Source organism: Lissotriton vulgaris, chromosome 8, assembly GCF_964263255.1.
Source record: "Lissotriton vulgaris chromosome 8, aLisVul1.2, whole genome shotgun sequence".
NCBI classification, from domain to species: domain Eukaryota; kingdom Metazoa; phylum Chordata; class Amphibia; order Caudata; family Salamandridae; genus Lissotriton; species Lissotriton vulgaris.
The window spans coordinates 61,032,383-61,052,291 of NC_141696.1; the positions used below are offsets into that span (position 1 = coordinate 61,032,383).

Here is a 19,909-nt window from a genome sequence, read left to right on the forward strand (position 1 = left end):
CAGGAGCCCTATAATCCATTTTATCCATGTGACATAAAGAGCGAATTTGTCGGGAGCGAATAAATGCGCAGGTCCCTGTGCCCCACAGGGTGCGGTCTCTGCCTTAAGGTACTTCTAGTTATGCCAAACTCAGCTGGCACCTCTGGAGCTTGGGAGTGGGCATCATAGTGGCAGTTCGTCATGCCATTGATGCCACAGAAGAGCAGCCAGTACCGCTCTTTGTTTAGCAGGAACTTGCACTGCTTCTGCCCTCTCTGATTTGACGTGAAAACTTGGAAAAGTCTTTTAAATTCAGAAAAGTCAAAATGTGTGGCAGTGGCAGTGTTTTGTCTTTTCTTCCATATAGTGGCATAAGTTAAGAATAGAATCTCAGCAGGAAGAAACCAAAACAAACCACTACTAAGGTATAAATTGATTGAATGCATATTTTCAATTACTTTTCATAGGATGGCAACATCTTTTCAGATTGTTACGCTATATGCCGGGCCAGCTATAATTACCTGGCACGGGAAGACCAAATAATGCAGCAAGGTGTACTCCATTATAAGGAAAGGCAAATTACGCGGCCTAATGTGGCATATTTTGAAGAAGTATTCACCATGTTCTCACTTTTACACGTTAATTCTGTGTAAGCAAAGATTTCACCTCACAAAGATCAGTTTCGCACCTAAATATAGCAATCTGCAACAGAGAAGTGTGACAAAAGGCCTGTCACTGTATGGCAGCACACGTGGTACTGGCTTTAGTATCTTGATATGTTAGAACTAGAAACAATTTTTTTTATTAAAATCTGCAAATTATTGGTTTATCTAACAGATGTGTCCTAGCCATAATTATGCAGACATCGCACATCCGATTAATCACAATATCCCAGCATCTCTGGCTGTATAGGTCCTCTCTCAAGTACTGTGTGATTGGACCTGTCGGGCCTCTTTTGAATAGGCATGTCTCGGGAATCCCTGCTTTTCACGTAGCATGTACACAGCCGCCATCCCACGGATTTCACATCTATCCCAGGCACTTGTAGTATCCCGCCTCATTGATGTCTGGGTGCAGGCCCACATGATTCCTTAAGAAAAAATACAAAATCGATTTTTCTACTTCTGTATGGACCTCAGGAGGGCCAGGGGGCTACCTTGGGGGAGGGCCTGAGTACCTCACCCCCATGCTAGAACCAGGCCTTCTCCTAGTTAGTCCTGTATTTTCATAATCATTCGGCTGTGGAAGATCTGATTCTTGTCTCTAAGACTCTTTGCAGGGCAGTGCAGGGCTCTTTGTAATTGTAATAAATTGAGATGACCCTCGAAGAAAGAAGGGGTGCTGGTTAGAACACATTGTTAAGAGCAATTGCTAAGAGCAGTGGGCTCGGAGTAGAGGACACGCACTAAGCCACCCCTAAATGGGAGGAATTCCATCAGCTTTCTTGTGTTTCATTTGAGGAAAAGGAGGGATGCCCTAGAAATTGGAGATCGATGATCGGGTGGTCAGTAGGTAGAGGGTGGTAGGAAGAGGGAGCAAGAGAATGAGTGAGCAAGAGAGGGGATCGGTGGGGTGCATTAGAGGAGAATTTGGGGGGTATGAAGTAGCTAGCAGTCGGTGAGAGGGGATCTGCCTGGAAGGATCACAAGAGGTATCAAGATGAGACTGGGAGGGGGTGAGGGCAAGTGGGAGCGAGATGGTGTCAACGTGGGAGGGTGACTGGGAACATGGATGCAGTGAGTGGGAACCATGAGGTCCCCTGCCTCTAAGTAAATCAATGTAGTATACATTTGAAGATTTACTTAGTTCCTGCATTAATCTAAGTTTTTCTAGGTTCTCAAAATTAAATTGCTTCACTGTCATTTTATATATTAACACTGCTGTTTCTGGGTAGTTGACGGGTCGTGAATCCCTAGGCACTGAAAAGCACTTTTAATATATGTTTACCAGGAAATATTCAGCACCCTATCCACACTTAAACAATCTCTTATGATTTATTGGGTAAACATTGGCTCATGGCTCTGCCACACAGACATCTGCAATAAGAGGGCAAAGTTTTATATAGTCAGTCACATAAGACAAAGCTAACCCAGTCACATAAGAAACAGTATTAATTATGCTACTGGCTCAGCACAATACCAAATATTAATTTAAGATGTTTGATGAATCCGTTGATAAATGTCAACAACAATATACCTTGTAATGCACAGACTCCTCCTTCATTGATTTCTTTATTGATAATTGTTGAAAATCATCTCCTCCTATCAGGTCTTAGCCAATGCGTTTCGTGCTTACTAACTTCTTCAGGGCTTTGTGTTGTCTTATCACTATCGTATCTGAACAATTAAATACTCTTTAAGAATTCCCAACCACTGGCATCACACCATCCAAACTCGGGACTACCCAATTCCCGGTTTCAATAGATCACAATTTTGTTCCATTTTATCCTTTATTGTTGACAATTTCTTGTGTATCATAATTAAAATACGGCTTGGAAAACCGTAAACCCAATTGCTTCTCTTGCGATTTGATCAGTTATTCGTATCCTCCTCAGTTCCGTTATTACATCAGGTAGAGTCCTCCCAATTCTCTCCTTCCCCGTTGGGTGTGCATGTACCTCTGAACAAGGTGTGAAACCTTTTCTTTTTACTTTTTTTTTTTTATTACATAAACATTGGCTGTTGGCACCGATTAGGGTGGTGGATGGCGTTTGAAAAGAAAAATATTTACACTTACCATTTTACGGCCGCTGTCTCTCCTCCGTCTCTACTCTGCTTCTCTTCCGCCTCTACTCTGCTTCTCTTCCTGACGAGTCCCAGAAGCAGGAAGCGCACCGGCTCCCCTAAGCCAATCACGACCCTGCTGTCAGCAACATCATGATTGGTCTGAGCACTGTGGTTGGGCGCTCGGATAGGGAGTGGGAGCCTGTGCATGTTCTTCACACATGTATTGCAATACATCCTGGTGGAGAACATGCTAAGTGGGCATTGCTGTTTTGCTGTCTCAAGGGTGCGGCCCAAATCATCCTGCGCACTTAGGGCGCCCACCACTCCCTCCACCTGCTCTTGACTACCCAGCTCCGCCCCTACGACTGAGTCACTACGGAAAAATAAAATGATAATAACATTGCATTGTTGTTATTTTATTTTTCCTTTTTTCACTGCTGCTGAGAAGCAGTGGGGTGACGCTCCTCTGCCTTAGCAGAGTAGCTGCTTCTGATAAAGTATAGCAACTCCGAGAGGCCGATAGCCATCTCTGTAAAAATGCGTTCTCAATTTTGTGTAATCGGTCAGCGTCTTCATACCCCACAAGCCAGCCCCGTAGCAATGGATAGGCATTTACTCTTCTATAACAGGAGTAATTCTTTAATTGCTTTATGCCCAAGTCTGTATTCAAATCTAAAGGTTGTCTCAATTGATTTAAAAAATTGCTGAGATATGATATTAATTAAATGAGGCCAAGCTAGTGAGGTCTGAAAAGGAGTGCCCAAATATTTAAAAATCTTAATCCGGGCCACTAAATAGTTCTCTATTACGTGTACATGCTTTTTGGCACTTTTTGGCCCACACATCATAGCAAATGTCTTAGATAAATTCGTTTTAAGATCCAAATTATTCATAAAACCAGTAAAAGTTCTGACTTTTTTTTCTTTAAAACTGGCGATTGGATGTGTCACAAGCCGACGATTGTAAAGGAATTAGAGACAGGTGTTTATACATGGATTGATGAAGCCCAAGTATTATATTAGAAATATTACAGCGAAAGTTCCACAGATCACAATAGTACAGTGTTTGCTCACAAATGTCGACAAATGTGTAGGTAACAAAAACCAAGGCAAATGTATGGTGTAATTAGGGTTTCGGCCAGGGGCATTCAAGTTGTTCTTATACAGAACCTCTGCCTTTAATGAAACCTCTGTGTGCTTGGTTGGGTTGGGTGTCAGCAATTTTGAAGAAACACTATGGTTCATCAGTGAAAGTTGCCCTGTCTTTCTGATAACACTTATGCTAAGACTCGTTAAACCCTAACTATCTGTTCACTTTTGAATGGCAAGTGTAATACAGATGCCATTTTCTTAACTCTGAGCACCTTTGGGGGATCAGCGCAACTAACCAGTTTGCTCCAAAAACTGTAATTGTTAATGCATGTGGAGTTTAATCCCGGCATGGGAACGTTCACAAATCCTTTAGAAACAACGCCTACCTCTGCTCCAAAGAATTTCTCTTCTTATTTTATGATGGACGACTATTCTAGAGTTTCTTTCAAATCCGGGGGGTGTGCTGTGGAATTTGAGTGTGTTTTCTGGCTTGTGTTAGTAGTTCCAGCAGATAAAGATCTCCGGATAAGTGTTACCAACCTTCATGTCATGTTTTCAAAGAACCATTGCTCCAATTTCAACAATATATTTGCGTCTTTTGTTTGTTGCCTATTCATATTGCTCTTTACACCACAACATGGTCACCATGGGGGGAGGGGGGGGGGGGAAATCCAGGAGTTGGAGCTGCCGATTTTGAATTAAGCAGGACTGTTACCACTTCAACATTAGGACTTCTTTAATTGGCGTAGAGGTCTGCCATTGTTAGCATGGGCAAGAGCATATGACCCTTGTGGATCCTAGAGCATTGTGGACACTTTGTCAATAGCACTGAGGAGTTCTCCTACAAAGAGGTCTGTATCCTGAGGTTTCCCAGGTCTGTACCTTCTGTTTGGATCCATTGGGTGCTGCATACCTTCGTGGAAGTTAGGTGACTTTTTCTTTAGATGATGCTAGAGCTGTGGCCGAAATATGGAAAATATGTTGACAAAGCTTACACCATGCCTGTCCATGGACAATTAGAAGATGCCAACTTTAGACTATCGTATATAGTGTTATGTTGCATTGCATTTTCTGCTGTGTTGATCTCAGCCTGTTTTATGGTACTCATTTAGTCGATCTTGGGATTTCGAACATATGACTTTTCGAACGACCACTGATGTAAGCTGTGAACCATTTATCTGGCTCTAGCACTTTATAGATCTTTTCCGTTCCTTTAGTTAAAAAAAAACAAAGATTACAAAGGGCCTAGCAACCCATTCCTGATTGATAGGCATGCTCCATCCGTTTACCTGTCCTACTTTTGACATGAAGACCTCGCATGGTCTTCAGTGGACCTGTATTTCCTTCCATTGCTATTTAAAAAAAATCTCTTCTGCACTGTAGCTGGCAGGGTGTCCTGTGCAGCTTTGAGATGAGGGTCAGCCTCTCCGTCTCTGCAGTTCTACTTTGTTTCTCACACGGGGCGTCCTTATAGAATTCGTTGTCGAACTCTGTGCTCGTGGGGAATCGTGGAGGCAGCTCGGTGTAAACCAGATGAGCAGTGAAGAGTTGGAGTCTCCTCTGGTTAATTAAGGGAAGTGTAGGCAGTTTGGTGTAGACAAGCACACATGGGAGAGTGGGTGTCTGCTGTGGTTACATTGGGGATTGTGGAGGCCTCTTGGTGTAGACAGGCACACAATGGTCTGCTGTGGTTACATAAGAGAACTGTAGACAGTATGGTGTAGACAAGCACACATGGGAGAGTGGGTGTCTGCTGTGGTTACATGGCGGATTGTAGAGACCTCTCGGTGTAGACAGGCACACAAAGGTCTGCTGTGGTTACATAAGGGAAGTGTAGACAGTATGGTGTAGACAATCAAACATGGGAGAGTGGGTGTCTGCTGTGGTTACATGGGGGATTGTGGAGGCCTCTCGGTGTAGACAGGCACACAATGGTCTGCTGTGGTTACATAAGGGAACTGTAGACAGTATGGTGTAGACAAGCACATATGGGAGAGTGGGTGTCTGCTGTGGTTACATGGGGGATTGTGGAGGCCTCTCGGTGTAGACAGGCACACAATGGTCTGCGGTGGTTACATAAGGGAAGTGTAGACAGTATGGTGTAGACAAGCACACATGGGAGAGTGGGTGTCTGCTGTGGTTACATGGGGGATTGTGGAGGCCTCTCGGTGTAGACAGGCACACAATGGTCTGCAGTGGTTACATAAGGGAAGTGCAGACCGTATGGTGTAGACAAGCACACATGGGAGAGTGGGTGGCTGCTTTGGTTACATGGGGGATTGTGGAGGCCTCTCGGTGTAGACAGGCACACAATGGTCTGCGGTGGTTACATAAGGGAAGTGCAGACAGTATGGTGTAGACAAGCACACATGGGAGAGTGGGTGTCTGCTGTGGTTACATGGGGGATTGTGGAGGCCTCTCGGTGTAGACAGGCACACAATGGTCTGCTGTGGGTACATAAGGGAAGTGTAGACAGTATGGTGTAGATAAGGACACATGGGAGAGTGGGTGTCTGCTGTGGTTACATGGGGGATTGTGGAGGCCTCTCGGTGTAGACAGGCACACAATGGTCTGCGGTGGTTACATAAGGGAAGTGCAGACAGTATGGTGTAGACAAGCACACATGGGAGAGTGGGTGTCTGCTGTGGTTACATGGGGGATTGTGGAGGCCTCTCGGTGTAGACAGGCACACAATGGTCTGCTGTGGGTACATAAGGGAAGTGTAGACAGTATGGTGTAGATAAGCACACATGGGAGAGTGGGTGTCTGCTGTGGTTACATGGGGGATTGTGGAGGCCTCTCGGTGTAGACAGGCACACAATGGTCTGCAGTGGTTACATAAGGGAAGTGCAGACAGTATGGTGTAGACAAGCACATATGGGAGAGTGGGTGTCTGCTGTGGTTACATGGCGGATTGTAGAGGCCTCTTGGTGTAGACAGGCACACAATGGTCTGCTGTGGTTACATAAGGGAACTGCTACAGTGCGGAGATCCCCCATGTGGGGTGATTCAGGCGCTTTACAAGACATCGTTACATTACATTATGGTGTAGACAAGCACACATGGGAGAGTGGGTGTCTGCTGTGGTTACATGGGGGATAGTGGAGGCATATTCATGTGGACTTACACACAATAGGGAGTGGGTGTGTTCTGCAGTTACTCGAGGGACTGTGGAGACGCATGCTGTAGAGATGCACACCTAGAAGTGGGGGTGTCTGCTTTCGTTACTTAAGGGATCGTGGAGGTAGCTTTATGTAGACAAGCACTCAGCGATGTGTGGTTGTCCATTGTGGTGTCATTAGGTGCTGTGGCACAATCTTAGTGTACATGAGCACACAGTGAGAAGTGGGCTTCTGCTGTCGTTACATGAGGGTTTGAAGTGGTCACACTGGGGATTTGGTGTCTGGTGTAGTTACGTGGGTGGCTGTGGACACCCCTTCCTGCACAGACAGCTCAAAGTGGCGAATGGGTGTCAGCTGTAATTACTTGAGGGTTTGAAGATAAAGTTTTGTTTAAACCAGCACAGAAAAGGGCGAGTGTCTGCTGTGGGTACATGAAGGATGGCGAAGGCAGCTCAGTACAGACAAGCACACAGTGAAGGGAGGGTGTCTGCTGTGGTTACGTGGGGGATTGAAAGGCAGCTCAGTACAGACAAGCACACAGTGAAGGGAGGGTGTCTGCTGTGGTTACGTGGGGGATTGAAAGGCAGCTCAGTACAGACAAGCACACAGTGAAGGGAAGGTGTCTGCTGTGGTTACATGAGGGATTGAAAGGCAGCTCAGTACAGACTAGCACACAGTGAAGGGAAGGTGTCTTCTGTGGTTACATGAGGGATTGTGGAGACCGCTCAGTAATGGAGGGTGAGTGTCTGCTGTGGTCAGAGGAGGGATTTTAGAGGCATCTCAGTACAGACCAGCACTCTGTGAAGGGAGGGTGTCTGCTGTGGTTACGTGGGGGATTGAAAGGCAGCTCAGTACAGACAAGCACACAGTGAAGGGAAGGTGTCTGCTGTGGTTACATGAGGGATTGAAAGGCAGCTCCGTACTGAAGGGTGAGTGTCTTCTGTGGTTACATGAGGGATTGTGGAGACAGCTCAGTAATGGAGGGTGAGTGTCTGCTGTGGTTACACGAGGGATTGTGGAAGCAACTCAGTGCAGACAAGCACACAGTGAAAGTGTGCTCTTGTTACACAAGGGATTGCGAAGGCAGCTCAGTACGGACCAGAACACAGTGAAGGGAGGGTGTCTGCTGTGGTTACATGAGGGATTGAAAGGCAATTCAGTACTGAAGGGTGAGTGTCTGCTGTGGTCAGAGGAGCGATTTTAGAGGCATCTCAGTACAGACCAGCACTCAGTGAAGGGAGGGTGTCTGCTGTGGCTGTCTTGATGACTTCAGATGACGATGACAGGAGCTAAAGATAGCCAAGGAGCACATGACGTCTGGAAGCTGTAGCCAGCCCTGGCAGCTAAATATGTCCCCGCTGCCCCACAGGAGGTGGCAGAGGCCACCCGCGGGAGCCACGTGCAGACCCTGTGATCGCCGCTCAGTGTCACAGCACCAGGTATCGACGGCCCCTAATCCATGGGCATAGAAAGCAGCGTTGGGGGGATGGGGAGCCATAGGGGTAGCGTGCAACGTTGTGGGGGTGCAGAGCTGCTGGAGATAGTAGGTCGCAATCGCAGGCTGGGGGCCGAGGGTGGGTGGGGATCTCAGGCAGCAGCACTGTGGGGGCCACGGGTATGTGGGCATTACATGCAGCAGTGTAGGGGCCCCGAGCTGGTGGAGATAGCAGTCCGCATCGTGCGGCCGGGGTCGGTGGGGACAGGCTGCAGTGTGGGGCCCAGCATTGCTGATTGGTTGCGAGGGGCTCCGCGGGTTGTGGCCAGGCTGGCAGAACATACGCAAAAACGAATAAGGAAGCGTTGAGTCAGGGTAAATAAACACTGTTTCATAAATACACAATACATGCATTTATATATCGTGGTTTTGTGACGTGTGGCTTACACCGTAACTGCCTTCGGAGGAAGGGGTCTGTCAAGGAGACATGGCTGGGGTCTCACACCACGCTGAGCAGTGACGTCCTTGTCAGAGGAAGGAAACCTCCACCCGGGAGGAGCTGATCAGGCCGATACTTCTGAGGCAGAACAGTCAATCTTTAAAGGTTCATACTCTTACGTGTTTGTTAATTGTTAGACTCGCTGTCACTAGTGTTGAATGTTGGCAGCGTATTCTCTTCGAGCAGCTTTTCATACTAAGACAATCTGTCAACTCCTGGCAGAACAGGCTGACACACCGGACACAGACGGCAGCTGGTCACTGGTTACATCACCAAACTATACATTGTTCAAAGATGTTCGAATGGAGCTTGTCCATATCCCTGATCTGGGAAATACACCGATGTTGTTATGGGAGACAAAAACGAATACATGTGTGTATCACAAAGATGAAGGCAACCATAAGAAATCGAAAGGAACCAGCCAGATTAATCCAGAACACTCAACCACCTACTAAAAGCCACCATGTGCTTTAAAAGGACTTGCCCGGCGTGGCCAAGATGGCGGAGTGAGCAATCGCACGCTGCGTCCACTTCACCTTCAAGAGAACGACGATCCCCCACCACCAGCAACAGGCCGCCCGCAGAAGCTGGAACAAGATCACAGCAGACCAGCTCGCCACCTCCCTAAGCCAGCACCCTCCTGCCAGCTCAGCGAACCCCAGCCAGGCCACCGACAACCTCACGAAGTGGATCAGCAACTGCGCGGACGAGCTCGCCCCGCTGAGGACCCCGCCCAGCAGACCCGGCAGCAAGAAAGCCCAGTGGTTCACCGACGAACTCAAGAGCTCCAAGAAGAACTGCCGAGCCCTCGAGAAAGTCTGGAGAAGGGAACCTACACCGGACAACAGGACCACCCTCAAGCGGGCCACTCGGAAGCACCACCAGCTGATCCGCGCCGCCAAGAAAACTGCATTCAAGGACCGGCTGGACAACAACGCACACAACAGCAAGGAACTCTTCAACATCGTGAAAGAGCTATCCAACCCCAGCGCAGGGAACAACGACATCACCCCATCGCAAGACCTCTGCAACTCCCTCGCCTCATACTTCCACAACAAGATCGCGGACATACACAACAGCTTCAACAACCAACCAACGTACACCATGACCGAACAACCACCCCCCACCACCACCCTCCACGCCTGGACCCCGATCAGCACCGAAGACACCATCCGCACGATGAACTCCATCCACTCCGGATCACCAACCGACCCCTGCCCTCACCACGTCTTCAACAAGGCCGACGCTGTCATCGCACCCCACCTGCGAGACATCATCAACACATCCTTCGACACCGCCACCTTCCCCGAGAGCTGGAAGCACGCCGAACTCAGCGCTCTACTCAAAAAACCGACAGCAGACCCCACCGAACTCAAGAACTACCGCCCCATCTCGCTCCTCCCGTTTCCAGCCAAAGTCATCGAGAAGACCGTCAACAAGCAGATGGCCGCCTTCCTCGAGACGAATGGATCCCTCGACCCCTCACAGTCCGGCTTCCGAGCCAATCACAGCACCGAGACCGCCCTCATCGCCGCCACCGATGACATCCGAGCCCTGATGGACAACGGAGAAACAGCGGCCCTCATCCTCCTAGACCTCTCCGCGGCATTCAACACTGTCTGCCACCGCACCCTAGTACAGCGCCTCAGCAACGTCGGAATCCAGGACAAGGCGCTGGAATGGATCATCTCCTTCCTCGACGGAAGAACTCAGAGAGTCCGCCTACCACCGTACAAGTCAGAGGCCTCCGAAGTCATCTGCGGCGTCCCTCAAGGATCCTCTCTGAGCCCCACCCTCTTCAACGTCTACATGAGCCCCCTCGCGGCCATCGCACGCCAACACAACCTCAGCATAATCTCCTACGCCGACGACACCCAGCTGATCCTCTCCCTGACCAACGACCCCGCCACCGCCAGAGCCAACCTACACGAAGGGATGAAAGAGGTAGCCGAGTGGATGACGACCAGCCGCCTGAAACTGAACTCTGACAAGACGGAGGTCCTCATCCTGGGCTCTTCACCCTCCGCCTGGGACGACTCCTGGTGGCCTCCCGCCCTGGGCACCGCACCCAAACCGACAGACCATGCACGCAACCTGGGCTTCATCCTGGACTCCTCCCTCTCCATGACCAGGCAAGTCAACAACGTCTCCTCGGCGTGCTTCAACATCCTACGCATGCTACGGAAGATCTTCTGGTGGATCCCCACCGAGACCAGGAAGACCGTCACCCAGGCCCTCGTCACCAGCCGACTGGACTACGGCAACGCCCTCTACGCCGGTACCACCGCCAAGCTCCAGAAGAGACTCCAGCGGATCCAGAACGCCTCAGCCAGACTCATCCTCGACATCCCACGAACCAGCCACATCTCCGGACATCTGAGAGACCTTCACTGGCTCCCCGTCAACAAAAGAATCACCTTCCGCCTCCTCACCCACGCACACAAAGCCCTACACGACCAAGGCCCGAGCTACCTCAACAGCCGGATCAACTTCTACGCTCCCAAACGCCACCTCCGATCAGCCAACCACGCCCTCGCCGCCGTCCCCCGCATCCGAAGAGCGACTACAGGAGGAAGGTCCTTCTCCTACCTGGCTGCCAAGACCTGGAACTCCCTCCCGGCCGACCTGTGCCTGACCCAAGACCACCTCTCCTTCAGGAAGAAGCTGAAGACCTGGTTGTTCGAGCAGTAGCGGCACCCCCCCTCCCCCAGCGCCTTGAGACCCTACGGGTATGTAGCACGCTCTATAAGTGTCACTGATTGATTGATTGATTGATTGATTGATTGATTGTGAGCTCCCTGGACCCTAGACCCCTAAGCCCTGTATTTATGCCTATCTCCCCCCGATCAGCCTGAAACTTGCAGCGGAGGCGGTGGTGCTGCCGGTAGTTCATTGTGAGCTGGCGTCCGGGGATTACGCAGGCGAGGCTCCGTGGCGCGGGCCGGTGCCGACGCCAGAGACGTGGGGAGCTGCGACCCGAGGCCTGCCGGAGCAGTGGATGACGCAGTAACCCGAACCACGGCAGATCTGAAGTGGCAGATCGGCCGATTGAGCAGCGGAGGCTTCCGCAGAACAGACGACGGCCCGGAGGCTGCGAAGTAACCGGAGGTGACCGGATGTATTGCCGAGGCCCTCCCAACGGCCGGGAGCTTCTACGCGAGGCAGAGGACGCGGCCTGTGGGCGGAGCTGCCTGGATTCCTGCACCGGGCCGAGAGATTGCGGCGTCTGCCATCGACTGAGGAGAGGTGCAGAGCCGGTGGGAGCAAGGACCTCGAGGGAACGCAGGTCCACTGAAGCGACGAGGCCCAATGGTTACCGAGAAGGACTAGGCCCCGAACAAAACCCGCCAAGTGAGGCCTCGCCAGACCATGGCCGACTGAAGTACCGGTTGTGACGCAGGAAAATTTCAACACTCTTTGGACTGGCCTAGGGTCCGAGATAGAGGTGAAGCTTCTTTGCCGCGGCGCTCGAAGGGCAGGGAGCCTCGATGACGAAGCACAGCACCAAGGCCTCCCGGTCTACGCCAACACACGGAGCACGTGTGTTAAAGGGGGTAACCTCGAACTTGAGGCGACGGACGAGGGCCCCGAGGTGAACGAGCTGGGGCGTGGAGCGCAAGCTGGTTCAGCGGCGGCGGCCGGAGGAGGCGGCGGGGCCACGAGATTGCTATCAATGAGAGCCCGAGAGAGACGCCTTCCATAGAGGCCCACGTTGACGGGAGCAATGGCGGCCGGCTGGAGCGGCCCTTAAACTTGCACGGAGGCCGGCTGGGAGAATCTACCAAGGAGTGGCCCAAGTGCAGCGGAGGGGCTGAAGAGGGTACCCAGCCCACACATTCTCGATAAGCGGTGGCGCAGATCACCTGAAGATCACCGCCGGGCTGGGGTCGCACAGGACAGGGCGGACCGCCACGTGGCGAGCCAGAAGGCAGAATCGGAGTCTACACACAGTGTGTGCTCGTACCCTCCTATGACCTGAGACGGGACCGGACAGCCCACAGCGCCCGCCAAGGAGGTCAGATTGAACGTCGGTGGAGGACAGGGAGGTCTCTCCAGACTGCCAGCAACCCTGGCTAACTGCTGGCTGTTGTTAAAGGCCGAAGACCCGATAGGCCTCACCTAACAGCTTTTGCTTCGATAATGGCCAGCAACAGGGGTGGGGGGAAGAGAGGAGAACGGACATTGCCGAGATGCTAAACAAGGGGTCATCGAAACAAGATAAAGGACAACACTCACCGGGCCCCTCGAGGAGCCCACCAGAAGCAGGAGGAGGAGAACCACCGGTCACCAGGTCCTTCCTAGAATCTCTTTTCAGCTCTCTACGGGATGATTTCCAGACTCTAAAGCAGGAAGTGGCCATAAGGGTCCCAGAGGTGCGGAGAGAGGTGGATAGTCTAGGTGAAAGGGTAGCCAGCATGGAGGAAACCGGACATTCGAGTGATGAAGAGGTCGGGCATCTACAGCAGGAGGTGCTGCGACTAAGAGAACAGCAGCTGGACCTCCAGGCCCATATGGAGGACCTTGAAAACTGGTCCTGCCGGAATAAAATCCGAGTCCGGGGGGGTACCTTCTAAGGAAGGAGGAGAGGACACTGCTGGATACTTGCAGAACATGTTTAGGGAGATACTAGGTGAGCCGGAAGACTTCCCTATCAGAATCAACAGGGCGCATAGGGTGGGCATAACGCGCCGGTCCTCGACGCCCCCACCGGATATCCTGGCCTTCCTACCTGATTTCCCACTTAAGGAGCGAAACCTGAGTGAAGCGAGGAAACGACAATCACTCCAATTCCGTGGGCATCCAGTTGCACTCTTCCAAGATTTATCAGCGATTACGCTGCAAAAACGCCGAACATTTAAAATAGCAACAGACTTTCTGAGAGCCCACGAGACACAGTATTCCTGGGGACACCCCTTCCATCTAATCTTCCGGTGAAATGGCGTCCTACACCAGCTCCGATCGCTCCAGGACACTTGCGAGGTGCTGGGTATCACTGCGACGGACGAAGAAGCGCACACACCACGCAGAAGGCGCACCACCAGGGACGGCTGGCAGAGGGTCTCTGAACGCCGATCCTCTGCTTCTTCTGCTCGACCGGACTCGCCTACCATTCGGGCCGGAATGGACGGGGCGCTCCGAGAGACGGCCGGTCACACTACCTCGAGTGACGTCGCTATGACAGCCTACGTCGACTTCGGGGGGAGATCAACATAGCTTATTTTGCAATGCAGGTTTGGGGGTTCTGGGGGGAAGGGGTGGCGGGGGGGTGTAGTGGCTGGACGTCCACATTTGTGACTCACCACAGACTTGTCCCTTGAGGACTGACCTGGTACAATGCCGTTCTGGGACTTGTTGGGAGTGGGAGGGGTGGGAGTGGAGGGGTGTGCGGGTTTTTTTCAGGAGAGAGGGGGTCAGGGAGTTCGGTTGAGGGTAGGGGAGTTGGGGAATGGGGGGTCGGGGAGGGTTCGTCCAGTGCATTTTGCAGGTCTCGGCTGTGCTAACGGCATATATACATTTTGCCCTGCTCAGGCAGGTATTTTTGACCCACTTGCTACCTAGCGATTCTCATAGGCTGCGTTCCCATAAATTTCCAACACAATTCTTTTCCTCCAGCAACACTAAGACAGCGGGGGTGGCGATCCTAGTGGCGCGACATTTCAAGGGGGAGGTCCTTCATAAACATGGAGAACACAAAGGCAGATTGCTGGCCTACAGATTTAAAATTGGGGGGACTCCCGTTTACGGTTGGATCCCTGTATAGCCCCAATGACCAACAGGAGCAGTTTTTACGATCGGCGTTAGTGGATATTACTGCCTCGCAGGACAGACACATTATCACCGGGGGCGACTTAAATATGGTTTTCTATTCGGCCCTTGATAGATCGGTGCAGCGTTACCCACAGACTGGGGAATTTTCCGCCGGTTGTAAAACACAACTGTCGGAAGTGGACCTCCACGACCTCTGGCGTTGTATGCACTCTACTGACAGGGAGTACTCATACTACTCCCATGCGCATAAGACGTATGCAAGACTGGACCACCTTTTGGTGACGACCCAGGTAAAGGTGTTGGCCTCGACAATTGAAATGGGGGTGATTTCCATATCGGACCATGCACCGGTACTCGCTACACTAAGCCTGCCACCGGTGACTTGCCCCCCTAGGGTTTGGCGTCTTAGGGACACTCTACTTCACAGGAAAGAGGTGGTTAAACGCATAACAGAGGTTACTCAGGAGTATCTGTCCCACAATGATAACCCCGACACCACACTGGCGACAAGATGGGCTGCCCTGAAAGCGGTACTTAGGGGAGAGTTTATAGCCATTGCGTCGGCTGAAAATAGGGAAAGGCAGAGTAAAAGGGAGGAACTCACTCAACAGGTCTGTGAGCTCGAACAGATACACCACCTAACAGGGGGAAGCAACTCAAGGGAGCCAGGAAACTCCTGACGGCACTAGATATGGACCGTGCGGAATACGCAGCGTTGCAATTGCGTCATGCCTATTATTCTGGGGGGACCGTTGTGGTCGCCTACTGGCAAATAGACTTCGGGTACAACGCCAGCAACAAATGGTGAAGGAGATCTCTGACCCCGCCGGGACGATGGTCACGGAAGATGCCCAAATAGCTGAAACCTTCCGCAGGTTTTACGCTAATCTCTATGCAGGGGACCCCCCGAACAAACCTGCTACGACGGTGTTTCTAGACTGTCACCCTCCCATCCCTGGCACCCTCGCAGGCCGAACATCTAGATAGTGACATTCGAATCGATGAGGTGATTTCTGCTATCGCCAAACTTAAACACGGCAAAGCCCCAGGTCCAGACGGATATACGTCCCTATTCTATAAAACATTCTGTGCATTGCTGGCTTCACTCCTCACCTGTCTATTCAACTCATTCGCGACCCCGGGGGCCATCCCACCTGACCTCCTGCGGGCCTCTCTTACAGTCATCCCTAAGCCAGGGAAAGATCGGACGCTCTGCGGCTCTTACAGGCCGATATCTCTCCTAAACGTCGATCTTAAGCTATATACGGGGATCCTTGCTGCCCGACTGGCCCCTCACCTGCCAGGCCTTATTGAACCGAATCAAGCGGGATTCGTTCCTGGGAGGCAAACGGTGGACAACACCAAAAGGATCGTCCATCTCATTGAGAAGGCCTCCCGGAACCCAGGGGAAAGGATGATGTTGGCGGTAGACGCCGAAAAGGCGTTTGACCGGGTGCATTGGCCTTATTTGGAAAGTGTCCTGGAGAAGGCAGGCATTGGAGTAATTTCGCTCCTTAGTACTCAATTGCTATAAACTTCCAACGGCGGTAGTGCGGGTGAACGGATATAGCTCACAGAGCTTTGACATCGAGAGAGGCACTAGACAGGGGTGTCCACTCTCACCCCTGCTCTTTGCACTGTATTTGGAGCCCCTTGCCCAACGGATACGCATGAATCCGGCAGCGACAGGGATACGGTTCGGGGGCCTCACTCACGCCATAAGCCTCTACACAGACGATATAATATTATCGTTGGACGAACCCCGGACGGCCCTCCCAGCATGCATTGGGGAATTAGACTCCTTTCCAGACGTCGCAGGCTTTAAGATGAACATGGGGAAATCAGTGGCATTAGACGTGTCCCTTGACCCAGCCACTAGGGCACACTTACAGGGCATGTTCCCCATGCTCTGGTCATCAGATCTTGTGCCTTACCTGGGAATCCAGCTGGCCCCCACCTTGCCGGCTATGGTCACGGCTAACTATACCGCTTTGGGCAAGAAGATTCGGGAGGAGCTGGGACGATGGAACCGTAGCACCATCTCCTGGTTGGGCAGAATAGCTGCGGTTAAAATGACGGTTCTGCCCTAGATTCTATACCTCTTCCGAGCTCTACCACTCCAGCTGCCGGTTGGGTGGATCCAACAGATGCAAGCTGACCTTGCGCGTTTTATCTGGCAGGGCAAGAGGCCCAGAATGAGGAGATCATTCTCGCTGCTAACACTTGAGGCTGGAGAACTCAGGATTCCGGATCTCCGAAAGTATTTCCAAGCCACACAACTACGCTATCTGGTAGAATGGAGCAGGTGGGAATCAGATAAGCACTGGCTCTTTCAAGACCAGGCAGTGGCAGGCCGGCCTTTACAGGAAGTGCCGTTCTTACGCCGGACCCACCGACCCGCGAACCTCTACGCCTCATTCATTACTAGAGTGCCCCTGCGGGTATAAGATGCGACAAACCTCTATTACAATCTTACTTCGTTCCCCTCGCCCCTTACGCCCATAGTAGATAACCCGGACTTCACCCCGGGCACTGAAAGAGGGGCCTTCACCCACTGGAGAACGGCCGGATGCCGAGCCCTGTGCCATATATACGACGCAGAGGGTGTCATTCCCTTCCTGCGTCTCCGACAGGAGTACTCCTTCCAAGAGACCGAGAGGCTTCGTTATATGCAGGTCCGCTACTGGGCTTTGCACCCACAGGTGCGAGACGCAGCAGATGGGCAGTTCCTCCCCTTTGAGAGGTGGCTCATGACCCGCTCATCGGACGCGAAATCGATCACGGACCTGTACAAACTACTACAGCCGCCTGCCTCGCACCTATATAATCCAGGGAGGGAACGATGGGAGAGAGAATTGAGCAGGACATTGACACATAAAGAATGGGAACAGATTTCGTACAGAGCACGGTGCTCAGCGTACCACATGGGCCTCACCAACACTTTGACTAAAGTCTCCACTTATTGGTATTATACCCCAGTTAGAATTCACAAGATGGACCGTAGTAAGGATAGCGCTTGCTGGAGGGGGTGCGGGCAGGTGGGCACGCTGACACATCTTATGGGACTGTCCACTCCTAGAATCCTATTGGAAGGAAGTACTAGACTAGATTGATTCCCATTTTGACACCGAACTGCTGCGCTTCCCAGCATATATACTGCTAGGCCTCCTGAACGGGTTGGTGTATCCCCTTAAATCACATAGGGGCAGACAGATAGCTATTGCATTGGGATAATAATAATAATAATAATAAAGAAGTTTCTAAAGCGCCTGGTTACGCCATCTCGGCGTGTCCCCGCGCTGTGGAGCGAGAAGTCAAGCGGGGAGGGGCACCGATCCCTACAAGGCATACAGATCAGCGGTACAGAACATTTTATTACACTGGCGCACTACTACACTCCCTTCATTTACGGGCTGGCTTCATAGACTATGGCATGTATTTGGGATGGAGAAACTATCGCTCACGGTGGCGGGGGACATAGAGCAATTTGACGACCTTTGGCAACCATTCCGGTCGCTGCTGCTCACCGAATTTAGGAAAATCACTTGCCCTAGATACCTACGCCTTTTAAGGCTTACGACGCCTGAAGAGACACCTTTTTGACTAACAGCTGACTTAAATTCTTTCATTCCAGGGAGATCGGGGCAGAGGGCAAGGGGCGGGCCTGAGCACTGGACGAGGGAGGGAGGGGGGGAGGTGGTAGGGAGGGAGGGAGGGGGGGGTTTGGGGGGGTTTGGGGTAAGGGACAGCTCATTGAATATGGCAATGTATATTTTGAGGGGTTGCTGTGGAAGGGTCTGAACTTGAGCTGCTTATGGGACAATCAATGCTTTGTATGCAACCCTACTCACAGCGAACTAATTTCGTATATGCTATGAATGTTCTGTCTCTTTATGTTGTCTCAATAAAAAATACTTAAACCTAATAGGACTTGCCCACACGTGGCGGCATGCGGCATCCTAGAGGTCTTCACCCAGAGTGGCAGTCCATCCGGATGTGCGCAACCTTGATGGGAGAACCTGATAGTACTAGTAGGACTAATCTTGAACAAAATACTAATTACGAATAAATCCTCCCTGTGAAACACAACTGTTCCTCCTCTAGTCCTGCCCGAAGCAGCCACAGCCTCCCCCTGGCAGCCACAGCCTCCCCCTGGCAGCCACAGCCTCCCCCTGGCAGCCACAGCCTCCCCCCTGGCAGCCACAGCCTCCCCCCTGGCAGCCACAGCCTCCCCCCTGGCAGCCACACCCTCCCCCCTGGCAGCCACACCCTCCCCCCTGGCAGCCACACCCTCCCCCCTGGCAGCCACACCCTCCCCCCTGGCAGCCACACCCTCCCCCCTGGCAGCCACACCCTCCCCCCTGGCAGCCACACCCTCCCCCCTGGCAGCCACACCCTCCCCCCTGGCAGCCACACCCTCCCCCCTGGCAGCCACACCCTCCCCCCTGGCAGCCACATCCTCCCCCCTGGCAGCCACATCCTCCCCCTAGCAGCCACACTGGCAGCCACACCTCCCCCTGGCTGCCACACTGGCAGCCACACCTCCCCCTGGCTGCCACACTGGCAGCCACACCTCCCCCTGGCTGCCGCACCCTCCCCCCTGGCTGCATCACCCTCCCCCCTGGCTGCCGCACCCTCCCCCCTGGCTGCCGCACCCTCCCCCCCTGACTGCCGCACCCTCCCCCTGGCTGCCGCACCCTCCCCCTGGCTGCCGCACCCTCCCCCTAGCTGCCGCACCCTCCCCCTGGCTGCCGCAACCTCCCCCCTGGCTGCCGCACCCTCCCCCCTGGCTGCCGCACCCTCCCCCCTGGCAGCCACACCCTCCCCCCTGGCAGCCACACCCTCCCCCCTGGCAGCCACACCCTCCCCCCTGGCAGCCACACCCTCCCCCCTGGCAGCCACACCCTCCCCCCTGGCAGCCACACCCTCCCCCCTGGCAGCCACACCCTCCCCCCTGGCAGCCACATCCTCCCCCCTGGCAGCCACATCCTCCCCCCTGGCAGCCACATCCTCCCCCTAGCAGCCACACTGGCAGCCACACCTCCCCCTGGCTGCCACACTGGCAGCCACACCTCCCCCTGGCTGCCACACTGGCAGCCACACCTCCCCCTGGCTGCCACACTGGCAGCCACACCTCCCCCTGGCTGCCACACTGGCAGCCACACCTCCCCCTGGCTGCCGCACCCTCCCCCCTGGCTGCCTCACCCTCCCCCCTGGCTGCCGCACCCTCCCCCTGGCTGCCGCACCCTCCCCCTGGCTGCTGCACCCTCCCCCTGGCTGCTGCACCC

The 19,909-nt window shown here is 52.8% G+C and overlaps 1 protein-coding gene across 3 annotated transcripts in view; it reads left to right on the forward strand.

The window, feature by feature from the left end:
• Positions 1 to 19,909, forward strand: part of APBB1 (amyloid beta precursor protein binding family B member 1) — a 465,162-nt gene that overhangs the window by 145,876 nt on the left and 299,377 nt on the right. The window contains exon 1 of one of the 3 annotated variants that reach the window (XM_086933715.1): positions 8,291 to 8,357. The exons of the other annotated variants lie outside the window; for them this stretch is intronic. The gene's annotated coding sequence lies outside the window, so the exon portion shown is untranslated. Of the gene's footprint in view, positions 1 to 8,290; positions 8,358 to 19,909 lie in introns of those variants that run through there. 3 annotated transcript variants of the gene reach the window in all.